Raw genomic sequence first — 23,803 nt, 5'->3', positions numbered from 1 at the left:
ACCCACAGATCGCCGCCTGAGCCCAAACCCAGAGTTGGAAGCTCAACCCACTGAGCCTCCCGGGCTCCCAGTGGATGCTTTTTTTTAACCTAATTCCTGGAAGTTGACCCTACAGAACTTGCCAGACATGTGCCCTGCAGGATGCGGGGAGAAGTGTTCAAAGGACCGGAGACATCCTGCTCTAAAGCGACCCGAGGGGTGCCGGACCTGCAGGGCGCCCCGAAGGAGGCCGCGCTCCAGCCGCTCTGCGGGCCCCGCTGCGGACGGACCGCGGTGGGCACACGGCCGCCGGGTCGGCTTTCCCGGGACCCGGGGGTGGGGGGGGCAGGACCTCGCTCAGACTTTCCCGAGGCTCCCACTCCAGCCCTTCCCCAACTCCACGCCACCCGCCAAACGACGGATCCGGTCTCTCTCCGTTCCGGGCCTGCAGCAGGCCTTGCTCGTGGGCCCGGCGGAGCGCGGGAGGGCACGAGCAGGGAAGGGCAGAGGGAGCAAGGCGCCCCGCCGGGACTCGACCCGGGACCCCGGCACCGTGACTCGAGCCGCAGGCAGACGCTTCCCCGACCGAGCGCCCCGGGCGCCCCGGATCGCCCCGCGTTGGCGGGTTTGACGGAACCCGCGGCGCCCGGACGCCCCCGCGCGACCCGCTGCGAACCCCCGCGGGCGCCGGGGACGAGGAGCGGGTCCGCGCGGGCATTCGCAGGCCTGGGCCGGGCCCCCGCAGCGCCGACGAGCCCCGGAAACGTCCCCGGGGGACGCCCTCGCGCAGGACACGCCCGCACGACCCGCGGGGACGCCCGCCCCAGGGTGGGCCCCTCCGGCCGCGTCTGGCCTCTGCAGGCTCGGCAGCTCCGTGGCCTAAGCCCGGAGCAAGTTTCCGAGTTCGCTGAGAAACGCGGTCGCGCCTCAGAGGAGCGGGCGACAGGAGCGGGCCCGCGCCACCGCACCGCTCCCGCAGCCGCCGCCGCGCAGGCCGCTGTCCCCGCGCGGCCGCCCCGCCCCCGGCTCGGCCCCGCCCCGCCCCCCGGCTCGGCCCCGCCCCGTCCCCGGCTCGGCCCCGCCCCGTCCCCGGCTCGGCCCCGCCCCCCGGCTCGGCCCCGCCCCGGCGCGCGCCCCCGCGCCAACACCGCCCCCGGCGTGCGCGCGCGCTCCCGCTACCGCCGCCATTTTGGAGCGACCCCAGCGCCGCCCGCGGCCCGAGCCGGTCCCGAGCCGGTCCCGAGCCGCCGGCCGGCCCGCGCCGTGTCCGTGGGCGCCGTGTCCGTGGGCGCCGTGTCCGTGGGCGCCGCGCCAGGCCGGGCCCATGTGCGTGCGGCTAGCCCCAGGCCGCCCGGGCTTCGCCTCCGCCCGCGCCCTGGCCTCCACCCGGGCCTCCGAGGAGCCGCCGCGACGCCCGTCCCGCGGGGCAGGTGAGTGCGGCCGCCCGCGCGGCTCTTCCCGGCCGCGCCCGCCGCTGCCCGCGTCGTGACCGCCCCGCTGTGGGTCCGTTCCCCCGTCCGTGTCCTCCACCTCACTGCCCCCTCAGCGGTGCCCCTCGTCAGTGTCCCCGCCCGGCGTCCCCCGCGGTGTCCCCGCCCGCACGGCGTCCCCCGTCCCCTCTCCCCGGCCAGCTCCTCCCCGCGCCCGAGGCAGTGTCAGCCTCCGCCCCCGGCGGGGGTGTCCTCCGGGCCCTGACCCCCACGTGCCCTCCTCACCTGCCACGGCCCGCGCCTCCGCCCGCCCGGGACGCGCCGCAGCCGCCGGCGCTGCCCTCCCTACCTGTTGCGGCGGGACTGTCCCTCCCGGTGTCCGCGCTCGGCCCCGCCCTGGCCGCGCTCTGCTGCTGCGGGTCCGCCGGCGCGCAGCCCCCTGCCCCGGCCTGCCCCGGCCTGCCCCGGCCTGCCCCGCCGCCTCCGCGCCGCCTGCCCGTGCCCCTCACTGGCCCTGGCCTGTCGGGTCGCCTCCCGCCGCCTCAGCCGCTTGGTGTCCTTGCAGCCTGTCGGCCTTGTCCACCGCCGTGACCGCTGCGCCGCGCCGTCACCCCCGCGGTCCCCGTCACTCTGCCCACCGGCCTTGTCCCTGCGGCCTTCTCGGCGCGTCACCTGCTCCCGCGGCCTCCCCGACGCTCAGCTGCTACCTCTTCCCCTCGTTCCGTGCTTTGCAGTCGCCCTCGCTCCGGGGCGGTCAGCCCGGCTCCGCAAGCGGCGGGAAGGGCTGGGGGCGGGCAGGGCCTCCGCCGGGACCGCGCCTGCCGCCGCGCGTGCAGCTTCTGCCGGAGCCCGGAGGGGACGCGCGTGTGGCCGGGGTGGGCTGTCGGCCCTGCGGCGCGGGCGGAGGGGTGAGGTGCGGGTGAGGTGCGGGTGTGCGCACCCCTTGCCGTCGGCTTCCAGGCTTGCAGGCCGAGCGCAGCCGTGCGGATGGCTGGGAAGCAGGCGTGCTGGGGAGGGCGCAGGGTGCTGCCCCGGCTTCTTGGTGGCGCAGATGGGTGCCCTGGGGCACCGTTTACTGAGCTGGGCAAGCAGGGTGGGGTGCTGGCGGGAGCCGGGTCCGTCTGGGTTGGGGTGGAAGGTCAGGTTTTCCTTTGGCTCCGAGTGGTGGCAGACGGCGGACACGGCCAAGGGTCAAGCAAGAAGCCGTCTGGGCGGAAGAATCTGAAGCCCGGGAGAGCTCAGGGTGCGGGTGAACAGGACCTCAGCACGGGGTAATTTTGAAGTCTTGGTAAGGGCACAGCGCAACGTCTGGCCGTTTGTTGTGTGCCGCAGCTCGGAATGCTTTGTGTGCATTACTTCGTCCTCGCAGGACCTCTGGGTCTGGGAGCGGTGACCGCCCACGGTACAGATGAGACACAGACAGGTGACTGACTCAGGATTTACATCGCACGCGGCTGACTGAAGCTCCTCCCCTTCCTTTTTCTTTCGGTTAAGGAAAAAGGCTAACTTTCGGAACGCTGTTTTAAATTTCTGAGTTAGAATGGCCGCTGATGACACACCAAGCATTTCTGTGTACACCCGTGTGTGTTCCAATAAAGCTTTATTTAGAAAGAAGCGCAGGCCCTTCGTAAAGTGCATCACATACATTATCTTATTAATTCTTTTTAAACAAAGTGCTTTACCTTTTTCTATGCTTATATCCTTGTGGGATGTAACAGACATTTTGATGAAAGGGGGTGCACGACTTGTGCAGAATTTTTCTGTGAACCAGAGAGTGAAAACCAGTGCTGAATTTTGTATTTTGACATCTAAACCAGTAAGCATTTACATGTTTCCCTGCCCCCTTCTGTCCATCTCCTCAACCTTTACTTCCTAAAACAGCTTAATGACACTGCCTACTTCTGATCCGCCTGTCAAATAAATAAATCAACACTCTTAGAAAAGGGGGGTGCCTGGGTGGCTCAGTGGGTTAAGACAACTCAGTGACACAGTAACTGCCGATGTTCCTGTTCCTATTTACATGAAGACGCTGAGGCACAAGTTAACAATGTATCCAAGATCACAGTAAGTGAATGGGAGACCCAGGACTCAGCTCAGCTGCTCAGACTCCAGAGCTTGTGCCCTTCACTCTGGCCTCCTGTGGGCACCTCCCGCGCAGGAAGTCTGAACTCCACGTGAAAGTCCGGCGATACCGGCGCGGCATGAAGTCAGTCTCATTCGCACCCATTCCTAAAGCATCCTCAGCCGTTGACTTTTTGGAAATCATGTCAAATCTGGGTACAGCAATATCTTAACACAGAGCGTCTTTTATTTCTTTACTTTTTTAGCCTTTCATTTCTTTAAAATTAGTACAAGGTTCCTGGGTGGCTCAGTCAGTTAAGCGTCTGCCTTCCGCTCAGGTCGTGATTCCGGGTTTTGGGATCGAGCTCTGAGTTGGACTTCCTGCTCAGCAGGGGTCTGCTTCTCCTCCCTCTGCCTGCCCCCACAGCTTGTGCTCTCTCTCAAATAAATAAAATCTTAAAAAAAATACTCCACTAAAAATTATCGAAGAATATTTTACACCCAGTGAAATGTGCAGATCTTAAATATGTTTGCTGAATTTTGACAAATGTATACACCAGTGTCTCCATCACTCATGTCAAGATATAGAACATTTCTGTCATTCCTAAAAGTTTCCTTGTGTCCCTTGAGTTACTGCAACCAACCTCCAAATCAGGCAACCATTGTTCTGATTCCTGTCATTACAGATTAATTCTGCAGGTGCTCCGACTCCATATACATGAAATCGTAAAGTATATGCTCTTTTGTGTCTTGTGCTTTGCACATGCAATGCTCTTGAGATTTCTTTATTTATATATTTATTTACTTGCTTGCTTGCTTTTTTTTTTTTTTTTAAAGATTTTATTTATTTTTTGACAGAGAGAAATCACAACAAGGCAGAGAGGCAGGCAGAGAGAGAGAGAGAGGGAAGCAGGCTCCCCGCTGAGCAGAGAGCCCGATGCGGGACTCGATCCCAGGACCCTGAGATCATGACCTGAGCCGAAGGCAGCGGCTTAACCCACTGAGCCACCCAGGCGCCCCGCTTGCTTGCTTTTTAAGTAATCTCTGTGTCCAACGGAGATGGAGTCTGTGATGAAGAGTTCCACACTCCACTGACTGAGCTAGTCAGGTGCCCCTTGAAGCTTATTGATTTAAATGCTTGTATCTGGGGATGCTTGGGTGGCTCAGTCGGTTAGGCATCTCCCTTCAGCTCAGGTCATGCTCTCGGGATCCTGGGATCGAGCCCCACATCAGGTTCCCTCCTTAGTGGGAAATCTGCTTATCCCTTCTCCCTTTGCCCCTCCCCCTGCTGGTATGCTCTCTCAAATAAATAAACAAAAATCTTAAAAAAAAAAAATGCTTGTATCTGTATTTTTTGCTTTTTGAGTAGTATTAATTTGCATGAAAATATAATTTCTTATTGATATTTGGGTTGCTGTCTCTTTTTGGGGTATTACGACTAAAGTCAAAATTCTTATTCAAGTCTTGTGGATTTGTGGTATTTCTTTTGGGTAAATATTTAGGAGTGGAATTGCTGGTTCATAGTATAGATATATGTTTAACTTTTTTAGAAACTGCCAAACCATTTTCCAAACTGGTACCACTTTACATTCCCACCAGTAATGTAGTGCAGCATTGGTGGTTCAGTGGTAGAATTCTCGCCTCCCTCCCCCCACCAGTAATGTATGAGAATTCCAGTTTTTCTGTATCCACACCAGCCCTTGGTATTGTCAGTCTTTTTTTTTTTTTAATTTTAGTTATTCAGGTGGTAGTGATATCTCATTGTGGTTTAATTTGCATTTTTCTGATGAATGACGGTGAACAACTGTTTGTTTTATTTTTGGTGAATGCTTTTTTAAGATTTTATTTTATTTTATTTATTTACTTATTTATTTTTTAAAGATTTTATTTATTTATTTGACAGAGATCACAAGTAGACAGAGAGGCAGGCAGACAGAGAGAGAGGGAAGCAGGCTCGCCACTGAGCAGAGAGCCCGATGCGGGACTTGATCCCAGGACCCTGAGATCATGACCTGAGCCGAAGGCAGCGGCTTAACCCACTGAGCCACCCAGGTGCCCTATTTTATTTTAGAGAGTAAGAGAACGTGTGCATGCTCCCAAGTGCATTGGAGGGATGGGCAGAGAAGGAGGGAGAGGGCCACGTGGACTCCGAGCTGAGCCTGGGCCTGACATGGGGCTGGGTCTCATGACCTCAAGATCATGACCTGATGGGGCGCCTGGGTGGCTCAGTGGGTTAAAGCCTCTGCCTTCGGCTCGGGTCATGATCCCAGGGTCCTGGGATCAAGCCCCGCATCGGGCTCTCTGCTCAACAGGGAGCCTGCTTCCCCCCTCTCTCTCTGCCTGCCTCTCTGCCTGCTTGTCATCTTTGTCAAATAAATAAATAAAATCTTTAAAAAAAAAAAAAAAAAGATCATGACCTGAGCAGAAATCAAGAGGCAGATACTTAACTGCTGAGCTACCCAGGTGCCCCTTGGTGGACAACTTTTTATATGCCGATTGGCCCCTATATTTTTCTTGTGAAGTGTCAGGTTTTTAATCCACCCTTGATTGGCTTGTTTGTTTTTTAAAGACTTTTATTTGTTTAGAGAGCATGCTCTAGTCGGGGGGAGGAGCAGAGGGAGAGGGAGTGAGAGAGCCTTAAGCAGACTTATTCTGACTGCAGAGTCTGTTGCGGGCTGATTCGGTGACCTTGAGATCATGGCCCAAGCTGAAACCCAAGAGTCCCGAGGGCCAACAGACAGCCACACAGATGCCCCAGATTGTTTATTGTTCATTTAGGAGTTAAAATATATATGTATTGATTACGAGTCCTTTATGATGTGTGTGTGTGTGTGTTTCTGTGTAAGGAGTAAATTTTTTTATATTTTATGGTTTGCCTTTTTTTTTTAAGATTTTATTTATTTATTTGACAGAGAGAGATCACAAGTAGGCAGAGAGGCAGGCAGAGAGAAAGAGGGAAGCAGGCTCCCTGCTGAGCAGAGAGCCCGATGCGGGGCTCGATCCCAGGACCCTGAGATCATGACCCGAGCCGAAGGCAGAAGCTTAACCCACTGAGCCACCCAGGTGCCCCCTATTTTTAAAAAATTTTATTAACTTTTTTTTTTTCAAGATTTTATTTATTTCAGAGAGAACACAAGCATGAGTTGGGGGTTGAGGGCAGAGGGAGAAGCAGTCTCCCTGCTGAGCAGAGAGCCTGATGTGGGGCTTGATCCCAGGACTGTGGAATCAGACCCAAGCCAAAGGCAGACACTTAACCAAATGACCCACCCAGGTGTCCTGATTTTATTTACTTCTTAAAAAGTAATCTCTGCATACGGGGAGCCTGGGTGGCTCAGTGGGTTGAGCCTCTGCCTTCAGCTTAGGTCATGATACCAGGGTCCTGGGGTCAAGCCCCGAATTGGGCTCTCTGCTCAGCGGGGAGCCTGCTTCCTCCTCTCTCTCTCTGCCTGCCGCTCTGCCTACTTGTGATCTTTCTCTGTCAAATAAATACATACAATCTTAAAAAAAAAGTAATCTCTGCATACAGCGTGGGGCTTGATTCATGATCCCAAGATCAAGGGTCATACGCTCTACTGACTGAACCAGCCAGGTATCTCTTGTCTGGTTTTTTTTTTTTTTAGAGATTTTATTTATTTATTTGACACAGAGAGATCACAAGTAGGCAGAGAGGGAAGCAGCGGGGGGGTGGGGGGCAGGAAGCAGGCTCCCTGCAGAGCAGAGAGCCCCATGCAGGGCTTGATCCCAGAACCCTGGGATCATGACCTGAGCCGAAGGCAGAGGCTTTAACCCACTGAGCCACCCAGGCACCCCACCCAGGCATCCTCTTAATGGTGTCTGTTGATGAACAGAAAGTTTTAACTTGGGTGAAATAAAAAAAAACTGGTCAATATATATATTTTTAAAATTTATTATTAAAGATTTTATTTATTTGTTTTTTTTTATTTTTTATTATTTTTTTTATTTTTTTTTATTTTTAAAGATTATTTATTTATTTATTTGACAGAGAGAGAGATCACAAGTAGATAGAGAGGCAGGCAGAGAGAGAGAGAGGGAAGCAGGCTCCCCGCTGAGCAGAGAGCCCGATGTGGGACTCTATCCCAGGACCCTGAGATCATGACCCGAGCCGAAGGCAGCGGCCCAACCCACTGAGCCACCCAGGCGCCCAAGATTTTATTTATTTGACAGACAGGGAATCCAGGCAGAGGGGAGTGGGAGAGGGAGAAGCAGCCTTCCCCAAAATAAATAATCTTTAAAAATTTTTATGAAAATACCTCAAACACAGTAGGAAAAAAGGTTAAGAAGGATAACAGACTTCTCATAAGAAACAACAGATGCTAAGGGACAACAGCACAAATTCTTCAAAGTGCTGAAAAGCTATCAACCCCGAATTCTATATTCAGCAAAAATATCCTTCAAAACCAAAGAATAAAGACGTTCTCACCTTCACTACAGAGAACAAAGAGGGTCACCAGAAGGGAGGTGGTGGGTAGACGGGGAGAACAGAGGATGAGGACTGAAGAGTACTCTCACCATGACGAAATCAAGTTACACAAAATGATATAAAAACGAAGAGCTTTCCAGACAAAAGCTGAGGGGTTCTGTCCCCAGCACACTCACAGCATAAGGGACGCTGAAGGAAGTGCTTCAGGCTGAGGGAAAATGAGCCCATATGGAAAACTAATCTTCAAAAAGGATAGAACAACTTCCCAACTCATCTAAAGGGCTGGTATTACCAAAACCAATGACATCGTGTGAAAAGACAGTCATAGCTCTCTTATGAATACGCATAAAGAAAACCTCAACAAAATACTAGCAAACCAAATCCAGCCACATAACACCACACCAAGGGAACTTATCCTAAGACAGAAAAGTTACTTTAACACCTGAAAATCAGTTAATACAACACACCATACCGACAGGATAAAGAACAGAAATCAAATAATCTCAACAGATGCAGAAACGACATTTGACAAAATCCAACACCCTTTCATAATTAAAAAAGGAAAAACATTCCCCAAAATAGGACTAGAAAGCAACATTCTCAACCACTGAGAAAGAGTGAGAAAGAGTGTGCATGGGTGTGTTGGGGGTGTGGAGGGCAGAGGGAGAGGGGGAGAGAATCTGAAGCAGACTCCCTCTCTCCCGTTGAGCCTGGAGCCCATGTGGGGCTCTGCCCCACGACCCTGAAATCATGACCTGAGCCCAGATCAAGAGCTGACCACCTGACTGACTGAACCACTCAGGTGCCTCTGTTTATTATTATAAACACTTTTTTTTATTAGAGTTTTTTCCTCTTTCATTTTGAGTATAATGTTCTAGGTGTGCTTTTGTATTTTTCTTTTTTTAATTTTTTATTTTTTAAAGACTTTATTTATTTATTTGACAGACAGAGATTGATAGAGATCACAAGTAGGCAGAGAGTCAGGCGGGGGTGGGGGGGGAACAGGCACCCTGCTGAGCAGAGAGCCCGATGTGGGACTCGATCCCAGGACTCTGGGATCATGACCCGAGCAGAAGGCAGAGGCTAAAGATCTTATTTATTTGACAGACAGAGATCACAAGCAGGCAGAGAGGCAGGCAGAGAGAGAGGAGGAAGCAGGCTCCCTGCCGAGCAGAGAGCCCGATGCGGGGCTCGATCCCAGGACCCTGAGATCATGACCTGAGCCGAAGGCAGAGGCTTCACCCACTGAGCCACCCCGGTGCCCCATCCATTAACATTTTCATTTCAGATACTGTATTTTTCAGTCCTAGAACAACTTCTTTTTTTTTTTTTTTTTTTTTTTGCCAAGTTTGAGTTTCTCTGGTAATATTCATTTCTTCTTCACTCCTTCTGATGTTTTCCCCAAATCTCTTAATGTATTTGTAATTGCTGTTTTTGTAGTCCTCATCTGCCAGTTCGAACATATGGTCATTTGACAGTTTTCTGCCTCGCATGTCTAGTAATTTTTAATTACAAGATGAACATTATGGCTGGGACATTCTGGAGACTCCGTTTCGGGTTATCTTCCTGTAGAGAGTGTTTTAGTATATGTGCTGCCGAAGCGAGCACTCCTGTAGAGAGTGTTGAGTTCTGTGCGGGCGGACTGGTACAGGTTTGGGAGATCATCTGGATCCTACAGAAGCATGTAGCCTGTAGGCTGGGTCGTTTGTTTTTGCCCTAAGTTTTAAGACCTAGTCTTTGGGTTCTGAAACGTGGTTTTCATTCCTCTAAGGTATGGCCTTTCTAGGGTTTTAATGGAAAACCTTTCTCATTTGGCTGAACTGAAACTCCAGGTTCTCTCCCGCCAGGACCGGACAGCGGCTGGCGTCTTGGCCCTTTCTCCTTGCAGCAGCTGCTTTCTGCTTGTGGTTCCTTCAGCTTTACTGACGTAGAGGTGACCGACAAAACGATGCTGTTTAAGGGACGTTGTGGTGATCTGGTGTGTGTGTTGTGAGCGCTCTCCCCGTTTGCTGGGCCGCCACGTTGGCGACCGCAGTGTGGGTGCGCCGGTGTCCGGGCTGCCCGCTCAGCGGGACGTCCCTCCCTCACTGCCCCTCCCCTGGTCTCTCCCAAGTGAAGAGATAAAGTCTTCAAATCCGGGAAGCCAGTGGCTCTCCAGCCGGGATTCCTCACGGGAGCGGCCTCAGCAGCCGCCCCGCTCCCCACCGTGACCCGGCGCTGCGCACTCGGTCTTGCTGGCTGTTGGCGCTGCCCCGCCAGATCCGCGCCGTCGTCTGCTGCGTGGCCAGGGACGCGGACACCCGGAGCTTAACCACCACGCTTTGGCGCAGTCAGTGGAGAGGCTGGCTGCGGGCCAGGCGGCAGCCGGCCGCCGGACTCGGGGCTGAGGACACCGTCGCTTGTAACCGTCGTGCGCTACCGCACAGGGCCCGTCGGGGTCCGTCGGTGTCCCTGCTCCCGCGCGCTGAACTCTGCCCCGGGCGGCACTGCTATCCGCCCTGGGAGGCTGGCGTTTTCGTCCGGTCTGTCAGGACGCCCCAGGGCACAGGGAACCCGCGCTCTGTCCTCTGGCCCGAAGGCACGACGTCGTCTGGCAGAGTGCTGCAGGGTCTGCCGGAGGCCGGGCTCCCCGTCGCGGGCTGCGGGTCACGCTCTCTCCATTTGTGGCTGAGCAGAGGATGCCCGTGTCCTCTCTGTGGGCTGCTGGCCACACTACACGTGTAACTGCCACCTGGCAGCCCCGGAGGCCCCCTTCTGTCCCTGAGACGGAACTCAGGCACGAGAGAGCCGCCCTTTCCGGTGCGCGGTTGGCGGCCGCAGCACTGCGGGTCCCAGAGGGCTCGGCTCCCCGAGGAGAAACCCGCCGACTGCCCCCTGTCCAAGACGTGCCCTTCCCGCCTCAGGGTCTCGTTTCCTGCAAGCCTGTGAGACCCCCTATGACCCTTTCTCGGCTCAGTCCTGGTTAGGACCTTCGTGTCCTCTCCCTGCACCTTCGTAATCCTTTCTGTAGCTCCTTTTCTTTCTCTTTCTGCATTGACTGGGCCCAGTTGGTGTCACATGGAGACTGAGCATATGGACGTGGCTCTCAGTCGGCTGGGGCTCCAGCATGGAGCGGACACTCATTAACCTGGGGCCGTGGCCGGTCCTGAAACGCTTGAGGCCTCTGCTGCTCGCCGTGCGGGCCGGGCCTGGCGGGCCACTGCCTGCTGCGGCAGCCCCTGCTGCTTCCCTCTCCCCCTGGCAGGGGCCCCCCTGCAGTCTGGCTTCCTTGGCTTCCCTGTCTTGTGCTCTGGTTTGGGCTCCGCTCGGGCCACCGCGGCGGTTTCTGCCTGGCGCTTGTTGGGCTTTATCCCACCTGTTAGACGCACTTGTTAGCCGCGTGTCTCCCCTTCTCTGTCCTGGGAGTCCCGGCCCAGCGTATGCCCTGCCCGCCCTCGGTTCTCCCAGCAGTGTGGTGGCAAGAGCCGATGCGGTGCAGGCACTGCCCGGTGTCATTTGTCGTGTGGCAGACGCATGGCCGGGCCTTGCTGTGGTAGGTCTCTGGCTCCCTGGAGAGGCAGGCCCCAGTTTAACAACGGTTCAGCGTTTGATTTTTCACCTTTACAGGGGTGCGAAAGCGGTACGTGTTCTGCAGAAACTGTACCTGGCATTTTGAATCTGATCTTTTCCGTGGGCCGGTGATCTGTGCTGCGATCGCTCGTGATGCCGGGCCGCGGCCACAGTTCCCAGTCAGCCCGCCATCACGAGATGGACAGCCGGAACCCTGACAGCCACGTGGTCTTTCCCCTTGAGTGCGGTCACGGTCCGTTACACGAGGTGTCGGACACTTACTGTGAGTGGAGGAAGATCTCTAGTGTCTCCTTTTCTCCCTGGGCGGCTGGTGTTGGCCACTGCTCTGGACCAAGTGGTGGCAGTCGTGACAGCTCCTGGTCACCGAGTCACGTTTTTACTTGCGTTGCACACACACGGGGCACATGCCCAGGATTGTAGGACTAGTCGGGGCTGGAAGCTGGATTTCATGCCAGAGACCCTCCCCTACCCTCTGTGCTCAGGTCTGCCGTGCTGATGGGCTCTTTGACTGGGGCTCTGTGTGTGTCCTGTCCAGGAGGGGGGAGGAGGGTATGTGCTGACGACGCCAGCGGGCTCTGTCCTTAACCAGGCAGAGTAGCCACGAGTACTAGCAGTGAGCAGAGAGGTGTTCAGCTCTTGCTTCGAGTCTTCTCTTCTTCACGCTCAACAACTAGGAGGGAGCTCTTGAGAAGACCGGGAGAAGGTGAGAACCTGCTTGGGCCAGACAGCTCTGGTTCAAGGTGTCTGGTGGGACTCGGTACGGATGCCCTTTCCGAGACTTTGGTGGGAGACCAGCTGAGCTCCGTCAGTAGCAGGGAGAAACTGGAAGCTTGAAGCCCCAGGGTTGTGCGGTCGCCTAAGCAGGCTGCTGCTGGGGCAGGGCCAGTCAGGCTGGCTGCGAGTTGTTGAGTTCTCACGGAAGGCCAGATGGGAGCTGGATACTCTCTCTCCGTGTGGGTCCCATCTCATCCTCGCAGCTCCCAGGCTGGGGCCGGGGGAGCACAGAGCAGGCCAGCTCTCCAGCAGAGACACCGTCAGCTGAAGATGCCCTTACTCTTCATAGTCTTGGCCCACATGGGATTAAAAATTTAAATTAGGGGGCGCCTGGGTGGCTCAGTGGGTTAAGCCTCTGCCTTCGTCTCAGGTCATGATCCCGGGGTCCTGGGATCGAGCCCCGCATGGGGAACCTGCCTCCCCCTCTGCCTGCCTCTCTGTCTACTTGTGATCTCTCTCTGTCAAATAAATAAATAAAATCTTCAAAGAAAAGAAAGGAAGGAAGGAAGCCAGCTCTACGCAGAAGTTAATACCCCGAACCTTACACTTCCAGACCAAGAGCTGTCTTACAGCAGCGAGCCCAGTCTCCAGATTTCCAGCTCTTCGGCCATGTCCTAGCACAAGGGCTGTGGTGCGAAGGGCCACAGAGTGGGAAGGTGTTAAGGGGAAGGAAGCAGCCAGACGGAGACGACAGCAGGTGGAGCAAAGCCTGCAGCAGGAGCACGAGGCCGGCCCTGGGAGCAGGGGTAGATCCATGGCAGCCCCCTGTACCCCTGCAGGAACACAGGGCAAGGGGACACATCTGCCCGTATCTAAAAGAAAGGCAAGAAACCCAAATTTTCTGAAATCTGCAAATCTTCAAATGTTAACTAATTTAAGTTTTTTTAATTTTTTTTAAAGATTTTATTTATTTGACAGAGATCACAAGTAGGCAGAGAGGCAGGCAGGGAGAGGGGGAAGCAGGCTCCCCGCTGAGCAGAGAGCCCAATGCGGGGCTCGATCCCAGGACCCTGAGATCATGACCTAGCCAAAGGTGGGGGCTCTAACCCACTGAGCCACCCAGGCGCCCCAAAACTTACTATTTTAATAATTTTTACGTGTGCACTTCAGAGGCACTAAGCACATTCACCTGGCTGTGCCCTCATCACCCCTGCCTTTATCCAGAACTTTTCAGTCTCCCCAAACTGAAACTGTCCCCGTCACACACTCTCCCCCCGCACCCCCCTTCTCGGCCCCACCGTCGACTCTGTCCCCGGGTCTGACCACTGCGGGGGCCTCCTAAAAGTGGGGCCAGACAGGACTTGTCCTTCTGTGTCTGGCTGATTTCACTCAGCACCGTGTCCTCAGGGCTCCCCCAGATCGTGGCAGGTGTCCGCCGCTCCTTCCTTTTCAAGGCTGAGGATGTGATTGAGGATAGATGCCCATGGCCCTCTACCTGGCTCAGGGAGAAGAGGATATCATTCTTAGAAGGTCAGACTCTGAAGCTCAGCTCTGTTAGCCTTTGCACCTGTTGTGGGGATTCCATTAGGCGACCCAGCCAGGCTCGCTGAGTCATCTGCTGTTAGACAACCTGATTGCTTCTTGGCCTTTTGGCTGAGGTCAACTGTACTATGTGTTCCTGTCAGTTTAATATTAGACAGCCCGACTGCCTGTTGTCATGAAGTCGCATCTCCCGTTCCTCTGCTGTCTGACACTTCTGCTGTCTCGTGTCCTGGGGATGGTCTATGACAATCCTCCCTATGATTGATTCACCAAGGAGCTCCACGCAGTCTGGGTGACTTGTCCCAGACAGCCTTCAAAACACCCCTGTTTCCAGGGACTGGTTGGACATTCTCCATCTTAAGCGGGAGGAACCTGGCCTCCCAGATCCGGGGGAAGTCCCACCTTTGGACACTTGACAGAGACTGGTCTGTGTAGCAAGGGCAGTAGCTGTCTTCTCTGCGATTTGGTGTTCTCCTTTTAAGGTCCCCTGAGACGCTTCGAATGAGACCAAGACTCCAGGTGTGAGTCTTCTGATGGGTCATTACACACCGAAACGTAGCCACAGATAGAGATGATCACACAACAAATTCTAGGTGCCCATTACTCGGCTTTGTCTGGGAGCAAGAATGTCCTGTCCCAGTCAAGGTCCAGCCAGACTAAGAATCAAATTGACCGGAGACAGATTAACAGGAGAAAATGAAACTTAATTTTGTATGTATGGGGAATCCAAACAGATATGGAAATTCCAAAGATAGGCAAAATCGTATATATTCTCATTCTGAACTGAGGTGAGGGGTGGGGGTCTGGGGCTCAATGCAATTCACAGGAAGGTGAAAAAGAGCAAATGTTTAGTAAACAAATGTTTGCTGCCACTCAGGGATGCAGAGAGGACTTGGGTCAGACAGGCCTTGCTAGACTTCTCATCTGCCTTACCTCCTTCGTAGTATGATGTAGTTATCTATGGTGAGAGCATTCTTCTTGGAGGCACTCCTCCTAAATTCTTTTTAGGCAGTTGAGGGGGAGGTAAAGAGCTTTTCCTGGATTTACTGGGTTTTGATGGCTTTTTAACTCAGAATAATCTTTATGACAAAGTGGCCCATCTTGGGGCAGCCCTGCCGTTGACTCCTATAGTTCCAATAGTGGTGACATTTTGCCGATCTTGTTTGCCTCTCTACTCCTCCTAATCTTTTTTTTTTTCCCCTGGTATATTTAAAAGCAAATTGTAGAAATTGTGAAATCATGCCATTTTACATGCCTGCTGATCTCTGATCTATGCTCGGCCTAAGAACGTACCTTCTGTAGTTGGTTGGTTTGAATCGAAGTTAAAGTGTCTCACTTTATTGAATGTCTCTCTTAAATCCTTTGTTCTTAGGGCTGATGCCATTTCTGTGTCATTGGTTGGTTGGAGAAATTTGGTTATTTGTCCCCTAAGCTCCCACATTCTGGATTTCACTAGTTGCTCTTTTTGTATCATTTAACTTGTTCCTTTCTCTCACATTTCCAGTGAAGAGATTGACAAGGTGATTAGGTTTAGGTACAACTTTTTTTAAGTAGGAAAAGGGAACAGGTGTGATCTGATGGATTTTAATGTAATGGCCACAGGAGACCTGAATTTGAAAACATTCTCTTTCCATTTTATATACATTTCATTTCAGAACTTTTCTTTATCAAGAAGATGTGAAAAGACACTTTGACCTGGGGGAGGGGGTGTTGACTATCCTTATGTCATTGAACGCTGGGGATGTCTGTCCAGATAGCAGTTTCTTCCTTCAGATTTTGGTTCAGTTCTCTGATAAGATAGGTTGATTCTTAGTGTGTGATGTCTGCTTAGGTGTTAAAACATTGTTTTCATTCCGCCTCCATTTCCTCACAGGACTTCCTCCAGTAGCTGCTGGAAAATGGGAGAGCTGCTTCTCCTTGGCTTGTTATTTCCAGCAGACAGGAGTATTAAACTGGAGAGAAAACGTTTCAAGAAAACAAAACCCAAATCTGGCAGTACAGAGTGGTGGCGTGTGCTCACATAGGCTTTTCCTGGAGACAGGTTTCTTGCGTAGATGGTCGTCCTGTTTACCATGGACCTTAGGGTATTTTATCTTACTCTCTTTAACTCCTGTGTAGTCCGAACAAGTAATGAAATAATTACTCCAAATAGACCAGGGATTACAGGGTGAGAAATTAAACGATACGAGTGCTCAAAGAAGACCGTTTCTTTATGACTTAGGAGTGAGGAAGCTTTTCTAACTATGACTTAGAACCTCCAACAGTAAAAGAAGACTGATCAAATTGATTAATTCATAACTGCATTACAAAAATCACCATAAGCAAAGTCAAAAGACAAATGGCAATAAAAAAAGATGTTGAATTTCTGTCATAGCAAAGAGCTTTTCTCTCTAATAGTTGAGAGAACTGTGCACCTGAAGCACACATATGCTAGCTACCTGGGATTTAACTAAGAACGTACAAAAGAATTCATAGAGGGGCGCCTGCTACTCTTGATCTCGGGATTGTGAATTTGAGCCCCACATTGGGTGTAGCAGTTACTAAAAATAATAATAATAGTAATAATAATAATAAACATAAAATAAGTCATAGAAACTGAGAAGAAAAAGAAAATAACCTGATAGAGAAAAATGGGGAAAGGATGGGAATAGATGTTGGAAAATAAACAAAAATGGACTTTATGTAACTGAACAGATGTTACTATTCATTGTAATAAAAACCCTAGTCGAAGCTCTACGGAGACAGCACTCCCACCATATTGGTAGCGTGGCCCCAGTCCTGCTTTGCCCAGGACGCTTCTGGTTTTGACATTGAGAGACCTCTGTTTTGGGAAATCTCTCAGTTCTTAGACTGGGACAGTCGATCATTTTACATATTGGCAGAAATCCAGAATTTTTTTTTTTTTTAAAGATTTTTTTATTTGTTTATTTGACAGATCACAGGTAGGCAGAGAGGCAGGCAGAGAGAGAGGAGGAGGCAGGCTCCCCGTTGAGCAGAGAGCCCGATGTGGGGCTTGATCCCAGGACCCCGGGATCATGACCTGAGCCGAAGGCAGAGGCTTTAACCACTGAGCCACCCAGGCGCCCCAGAAATCCAGAATTTTAACTGGACAGAATTTCTTAGACAAAGCTGTGTTGAAACTGCGCTCTTGCCAGTAGAAACGCAGAATGGTGGGTGCCTCTGGAGGGGCTTGTATCCTCCAGGGGTTGTATGTGGATTTGCCCTTTGGCCCAGCAATCCCACATCTAGGAATCTGTCTTAAAGATATGTTGGCAGAAATAGGAAGTGATTTTGCAAAAGACTGTGCATTGCAGAATTATTTGTTATAGCAAAAACACTGCAGGGGCTTGTGGATGGCTCAGTGTGTTAAGCCTCTGCCTTCGGCTCAGGTCATGATCCCAGGGTCCTGGGATTGAGCCCGCATCGGGCTCTCTGCTCAGCAGGGAGCCTGCTTCCCCTCTCTCTCTGCCTCCCTCTCTGCCTACTGTGATCTCTGTCTGTCAAATAAATAAATAAAATCTTTAAAAAACAACAACAACATGTCCGTCACTAGGGGTAAGTCAGTATGAAGGAGTGCTGTGCATTTATCACAAGGGGCGTGAATCTAGGGTGATACGATTCAGGTCAGGACAGTGGTTGGCACCATTGGGGACATGAGGGGTACTTCTGGGTGCTGGTAATCCAGTTTCTTTTTTAAAAGATTTTATTTATTTGACAGAGAGAGATCATAAGTAGGCAGAGAGGCAGGCAGAGAGAGTGAGAGAGAAGCAGGCTCCCTGCCGAGCAGAGAGCCCGATGTGGGACTTGATCCCAGGACCCTGAGATCATGACCTGAGCCGAAGGCAGCGGCTTAAACCACTGAGCCACCCAGGCGCCCCGGTAATCCAGTTTCTTAAACTGGATGGTGTGGCTGCATGAATGGGTTTATTTTTATTATTATTATGATGATGTATTTATTTATTTATATTATTTGTTTATTTGACAGACAGAGATCACAAGTAGGCAGAGAGGCAGGCAGAGAGAGAGAGGAGGAAGCAGACTCCCCACCAAGCAGAGAGCCTGACGTGGGGCTCCATCCCAGGACCCTGACATCATGACCCGAGCCAAAGGCAGAGCCTTTAACCCACTGAGCCACCCAGGCGTCCCTATTATTATTATTTTTAAAAGATTTTATTTGTTTATTTGAGAGAAAGAGATTGGGAGATCACAAGCAGGGGGAAAGGGTAGAGGGAAAGGGAGACTCCCTGCTGTGTGGGGAACCTGATGTGGGACTTGGTCCCAGGATCCTGGGATCATGACCTGAGCCCAAGGCAGACATCTGACTGACTGAGCCACCTGGGCCCACGAATGGGTTTATTTTGTGAAAATTTAGGGAGCTCTTCATTTTTGATTAGTGTGCTTTCCTTTATACTATATTTTAAATGAGTAATAATGTTCACTTAAAGAAAGGAGTAAGGTGGGCATCTGGGTGGCTCAGTCAGTTGAGTGTCTGGCTCTTGATTTTGGCTCAGGTCATGATCTCAGACTTGTAGGGTCGAGCCCTGCATCAAGGCCTGGCTCAGCATGGTGTCTGCTTGAGATTCTCTCCCTCTCTCCTCCGTCCCTCAAATAAATAAAATCTTTAAAAAAATAGAAAAGGAGTAAGGAAGAGGCTTTTTTTTTTTTTTAAGATTTATTTATTTGGGGGGGGGGCTTGCTAGCAAAGGGGCAAAGGGAGAGGGAGAGAGAATCTCAAGCAAACTTTGTCCTGAGGGCAGAGCCCAACGTGGGTTTTTTTTTTTTTTTTTAAAGATTTCATTTATTTATTTGACAGAGAGAGAGATCACAAGTAGGCAGAGAGGCAGGCAGAGAGGCAGGCAGAGAGAGAGGAGGAAGCAGGCTCCCCGCGGAGCAGAGAGCCCGATGCAGGGCTCGATCCCAGGACCCTGAGATCATGACCTGAGCCGAAGGCAGCGGCTTAATCCACTGAGCCACCCAGGCGCCCCCCAACGTGGGTTTTAATCTCAGGACCCTGAAGTCATGACTTAAGCTGAAATCAAGAGTCTGCTGAACCACCCAGGTGCCCTAGGAAGTGTTTTATGGAAAAAACAAAATAAAACAAAACTAGAAAACAAACCAAGATACAGAATAGTAGTTTTGTACAAGAAATATTGGAAAGAATATGAAAAAAAGTATATATTTGCAGCGAAGCAATAATAATAAAGCAGAAAAATAATAAAAATAGCTAGATTGAGAGGAGGGAAGCAGAACGAAGGGATGGGGATGGGGTGAGACTTTTTTAAGGTGTTTTCTTATGAGTTTCTTACAAATTTTGGAAAAAATTTGGTTGTGGTTTCTTCATGTGTTCTTATGCTCTGTTCTCTCATACTGCTTGGGGATTTCAGTTACAGATATGGTGGGCCACCACCAATGACTAGGTCTCATGGGTCACCGATGCTCTGGTCTTTCTTCCTTCCTTCCTTTCTTTCTTGGCTCTGTTAATTTTTTTTTTTTTTTTTTTTTTTTACTGGAAAGAGCACAAGCATTAGTGGGGGAGGGTAGGGTAGAGAGAAAATCCCAAGCAGATGCCTTCTGAGTCTCAGGACTGGAGATTGTGACCCAAGTAGAATCAAGACTCGATGCTTAACCCCCTGAGCCACCTAGGGGCCCCAGCTCTGCTCTTTTTTAAAAGACTTTTTTTTTTGGGTGGAGAGCCTGCTTAAGAGTCTCCCTCTCCCTCTCTCTTTCCCTTTTTCTCTCTCTTTCCCTCTCTCCTTCCCCTCCCCCCTCTAACAAAACAAAGCAAACTTTTTTTTCCCCTCTTCAGTCAGATTGGGTAGTTTCTGTCTTAGGTTCACTGACATTGTCTTCGTTCTCCCAGTTTTCTCTTGTCTCCAGTGCATGTTTTTATATCCGATATTTCACTCCGTTCTAGAATAGTCATTTGTCTTTCCACGTAGTGTCCGTTTTTTCCCATCTCTATTTCTGCGGCTCCATTTTTTTCACGCATTATCACTGTCTTTTCCTCTAAGTCTTTGAGCATATTTATTGTAGCTGCTTAAGGTCTGTTTCTGCTAATTCTACCATCTGAGACATCCTGTGGTCTAATAGTTGCTTTTTTTAAAAAAAATGTTTTCTAAAGATTTTATTTTTCAAAGATTTTTTTTTATCCGAAGATTTTACTCACTTATTTGAGAGAGACAGAGAGCGCGAGCTGGAGGGACAGAGTCCGCAGCAGACTGTGCACTGAGTGCAGAGCCAGGCACAGGGCTCGATCTCAGCACCACGAGATCATGACCTTACCCAAAACCACGAGTCAGCCGCTTCACTGACTGAGCCACCCCTGAGATTTTTTTTTTTAAAGATTTTATTTATTTATTTGACAGACAGAGATCACAAGTAGGCAGAGAGAGAGGAGGAAGCAAGCTCCCTGCCGAGCAGAGAGCCCGATGCGGGGCTCGATCCCAGGACCCTGGGATCATGACCTGAGCCGAAGGCAGAGGCTTTAACCCACTGAGCCACCCAGGCGCCCCCACCACTGGGATTTTTTCAGTCATCTCTACACCCGGCATCGGCTATCAGAGTAGTGCACTCCGCCAGCCAGCCAGGCGCCCCAGCAGCTTTTTTTTTTTTTTTTTTTTTTTTATGAGAGAAAGAGAGGAGAGCCTGAACGGGGCTGGGGCAGAGAGACAGAGGGACAAGCCGACTCCTTGCTGAGCGTGCAGCCCCGTGCAGGGCTCGATCCCACGCACTGGAGATCACGACCGGAGTCAAGATCAAGAGTCAGATGCTCAACAGACACAGGTGCCCCCTCCACACCAGCTGCCTTTTTTTTTTTTTTAAGATTTTATTTATTTATCTGCTAGAGAATGAGAGAGTGAGCACTAGCAGAAGCAGGGAGAGCAGCAACTAGGAGGAGAGGCGGAAGCAGACTCCTACTCAGCAAGAGCGCGAGGCGGGGCTCCTGAGATCACGACCTGAGCCGGTCAGATGCTTAACTAACGGACCTACCCAGGCAAGCGGCTTTTTAATTTAAAAAAAAATCATAGTTAAATTTTCTGCTACGTTGTATGTCTCACAACTTTTTTTTTTTTTAATATATTGGTATCTGGATTATGATCTTGAGTCTTGTTCTGGCAGATAGATTATTGGAAGATCATTTTGGTCTCATCAGTCTTGGTTTTGCTCTTTGAGTAGATCTGTCTGGGTGTAGCCTTTTCTCTGGTCAATTTTTACCCTGCAGGCAAGGCCTTACCCGGTCTTTGCTGTGTGCCTCAGGTGCTCGGAGAGGGCCTTGGTTCCGCCTTGCTGCGAGGTTGGAGCGCCGGACACCTCCCAGCCTGCAGGACAGGCGGAGTCTTTGTTCGCTCGCAGCCCCACCGCTCTCCACCGGTTCTGTTGGTCTGCGACTCCTCTTAAGTGCTTTGGACTTTGGATGCCTGTGCGTATTTTACATAAGTAAAAAAATTAAATAAACAATAGCAAGTTAGAAATCCCCTTTCCCCCAGTTGAACAGAAATACAAACAAATGAACATTAGTTTAAAATCAGAATAAACGGGCCTGGGGCGCCTGGGTGGCTCAGTGGATTAAGCCGCTGCCTTCGGCTCAGGTCATGATCTCAGGGTCCTGGGATCGAGCCCCCCATCGGGCTCTCTGCTCCGCAGGGAGCCTGCTTCCTCCTCTCTCTCTGCCTGCCTCTCTGCCTATTTGTGATCTCTCTCCCTGTCAAATGAATGGGTGAAATCTTTAAAAAAAAAAAAAAAAAGAATAAACGGGCCTAAAGTCACTCTTACAGAAGTACTTCATTATTTTGAAAACTGTGTATGGGGGCTCCTGGGTGGCTCAGTTAATGACTGCCTTCGGCTCAGGTCATGATCCTAGAGTCCTAAAATCAAGCCCCACATCGGGCTCCCTGCTCCGCTGGAAGCCTGCTTCCCTCTCCCTCTCCTGCTCCCCCTGCTTGTGTTCCTTCTCTTGCTATGTCTCTGTCAAATAAATAAAGTCTATAAAAAAAAAAAAGAAAGAAAACTGTATGAAGTGCTGAAAAGCCAGTATTGAACTATTCAACGTAATAATTTTAATTATGAAGTGTTAGTGGTAAGAAGACTTAACTTGTTTCAGAAAATGGTAACGTAAGGGCCTGTTTAGCCAGAGCAAACTTAAACTGCACCCCCCACCCCAACTTACTTAAAAGCAAGTCCAGGAAACCAGTCCCAGGTAACAAAGCCCAGGTACAAGGGTGGGTCAGTGAGGTGGAGAAAACGGCCGAATGCAGGGATGCGATGCAGGGATGCGATGCGTTGATGAGTCGGGTCAGGTGGGGACATCCAGTCAGTAAGGCCGCATACTGTCTCCCTAGCTACCAAGGAGTGTGGGGCCCGCCTTTTGGGCGCCAGTTCTGACCAAGGTGATAGGCTGGTTCAGTAGCTACTATGGGGTGAATTGTAGTTCAGTTGGCCACCCGTGTGCGACCTAGCATGACTGTGCCGCCTTCTCTGTGTGTTACCATCTCATTGGCCATCTGCGCGTGGCCAGGCCCAACCACGTGGCCTTTGCTCTATAATAAAGTTAGTCTGTGAGGCAGGGAGGCGGTTGTCCTCTCTGTAAGGGGCGGCCCTGACCGGTCTGTTTGACAGTCGGTTTGATTCTTGATGCTTGGCGGGAAGTAAAGCTTTGCTTGACCTTCTCTTTATATCAGTCTCGCTCCTTTGACCACGGACCCGTTATTGGGGGACCCAACATTGGGGACCCAACAGTAACACTGACTTATTTCTGGCTCATTAGCACAACTTTGATAGTCTTTTTTTGTTTGGTTTTTATTTTTATTTATTTATTTATTTAAAAAATTTCATTTATTTATTTGACAGAGATAACAAGCAGGCAGAGGCAGAGGGAGAAGCAGGCTCCGTGCTGAGCAGAGAGCCCGATGTGGGGCTCCATCCCAGGACCCTGGGATCAGGACCTGAGCCCAAGGCAGAGCCTTAAATCCACTGAGCCACCCAGGGGCCCCTTGTTTGGTTTTTATATGAAATTTAAAAATACACAAGTGTACAGAAAACACCGTGGTGGAGCCCTCATACTCACCAGCTTCTTCCCCTTCTTGTCCCTTGCCCTCTTAACACTTTAAAAATCTGTTTGGTTCTTGTTTTTTGGTGGAGTATTTTAGAAGTGAATGCCAGAAATAATACCATTTTACCCATGAATACTCACTCTTTCTAACAGATAAGAATGGTTTTTATTTTTAAAAACATAACCACCACACCGTGCTACGACTAAGGATTCGTAGTAATTCCCGATACGGTCTAATAGTAGTCCGTATCCAGATTTCTCCAGTAGCTTCAAATATAACCTTTTTTACATTTGACTTGTCCTTTTTTAAAAAAGTTCTCCCAAAGGGGGGCACGGTTCCTGGTGGTATTGCACCCCTGGGTCGTCACACAGGATGGATGGAGCCGGCCCCGGTCCCATCCTCCAGTTCCAAAAATCCGTGTAACATGTAACATGTCCTCGAAAGAGGGCTTGTGTTAGATGTTAAACTGATAAGAACAGAAAATACACTTGATGCGAAGTGATTACATTTGATTGGTTCTGACTGGACTCAAGATCTGTATGTTACATTTGGTGATTATGTTTCTTAAGTCTCTTGTACCCCAGAGCAGCCCTGTCTCTTGTGCTAAAGTGTAACTTTCAAAAGGTAAAATCGTGGCTTTTGTGCGTATAGAAAATGAGAAGTCCCAGGTTCTGCGCTTTGCTAGAAGTTGCGATGGCTTATCAGTGAGTTCTCCAGTCGTGGTCGTGGTGTGCCCAGAGACGTGCATGTGTCCGTGGCGATGGCATATAGTTACAGAACGGGACAGCTTCATGGGGACCCTTCTTGTGTGACCTTCCAGCCATTGAGCTGGTTACCTGGATACGGCACGGGTGTACATCATCAGTGCTCTTGTCTCCGGCATGAGCAAAGACATAACCGTAAAATAGTGTGAGACTTTGAGTACCAAGTTAAGATACTGATTTTTTTTTTTTTCGCCTTTTCTCTACTATTTTGGTTAGCTTTCACAGGCAGAACTTAAAATGAATTTTTTTCTT

General features: G+C 50.9%; 1 protein-coding gene and 2 pseudogenes across 13 annotated transcripts in view; 2 read left to right on the top strand and 1 right to left on the bottom strand.

The window, feature by feature from the left end:
- The first annotated feature begins 1,279 nt into the window (after positions 1–1,279).
- PPP6R2 (protein phosphatase 6 regulatory subunit 2) overlaps positions 1,280–23,803 on the top strand; it is a 77,276-nt gene continuing 54,752 nt past the window's right edge. For all 13 annotated transcript variants that reach the window (XM_046010738.1, XM_046010737.1, XM_046010736.1 and 10 more), the window contains exon 1: positions 1,280–1,409. The gene's annotated coding sequence lies outside the window, so the exon portion shown is untranslated. The remainder of the gene's footprint in view (positions 1,410–23,803) is intronic.
- Positions 13,829–13,929, top strand: LOC123947693 (annotated as a pseudogene).
- On the bottom strand, positions 23,110–23,290 carry LOC123947683 (annotated as a pseudogene).

Source organism: Meles meles, chromosome 7 (genome assembly GCF_922984935.1).
Source record: "Meles meles chromosome 7, mMelMel3.1 paternal haplotype, whole genome shotgun sequence".
In the NCBI taxonomy this organism is placed as follows: Eukaryota; Metazoa; Chordata; class Mammalia; order Carnivora; family Mustelidae; genus Meles; species Meles meles.
The sequence above is the reverse complement of the archived record's forward strand: the minus strand, read 5'-3'. Positions and strand labels throughout refer to the sequence as shown.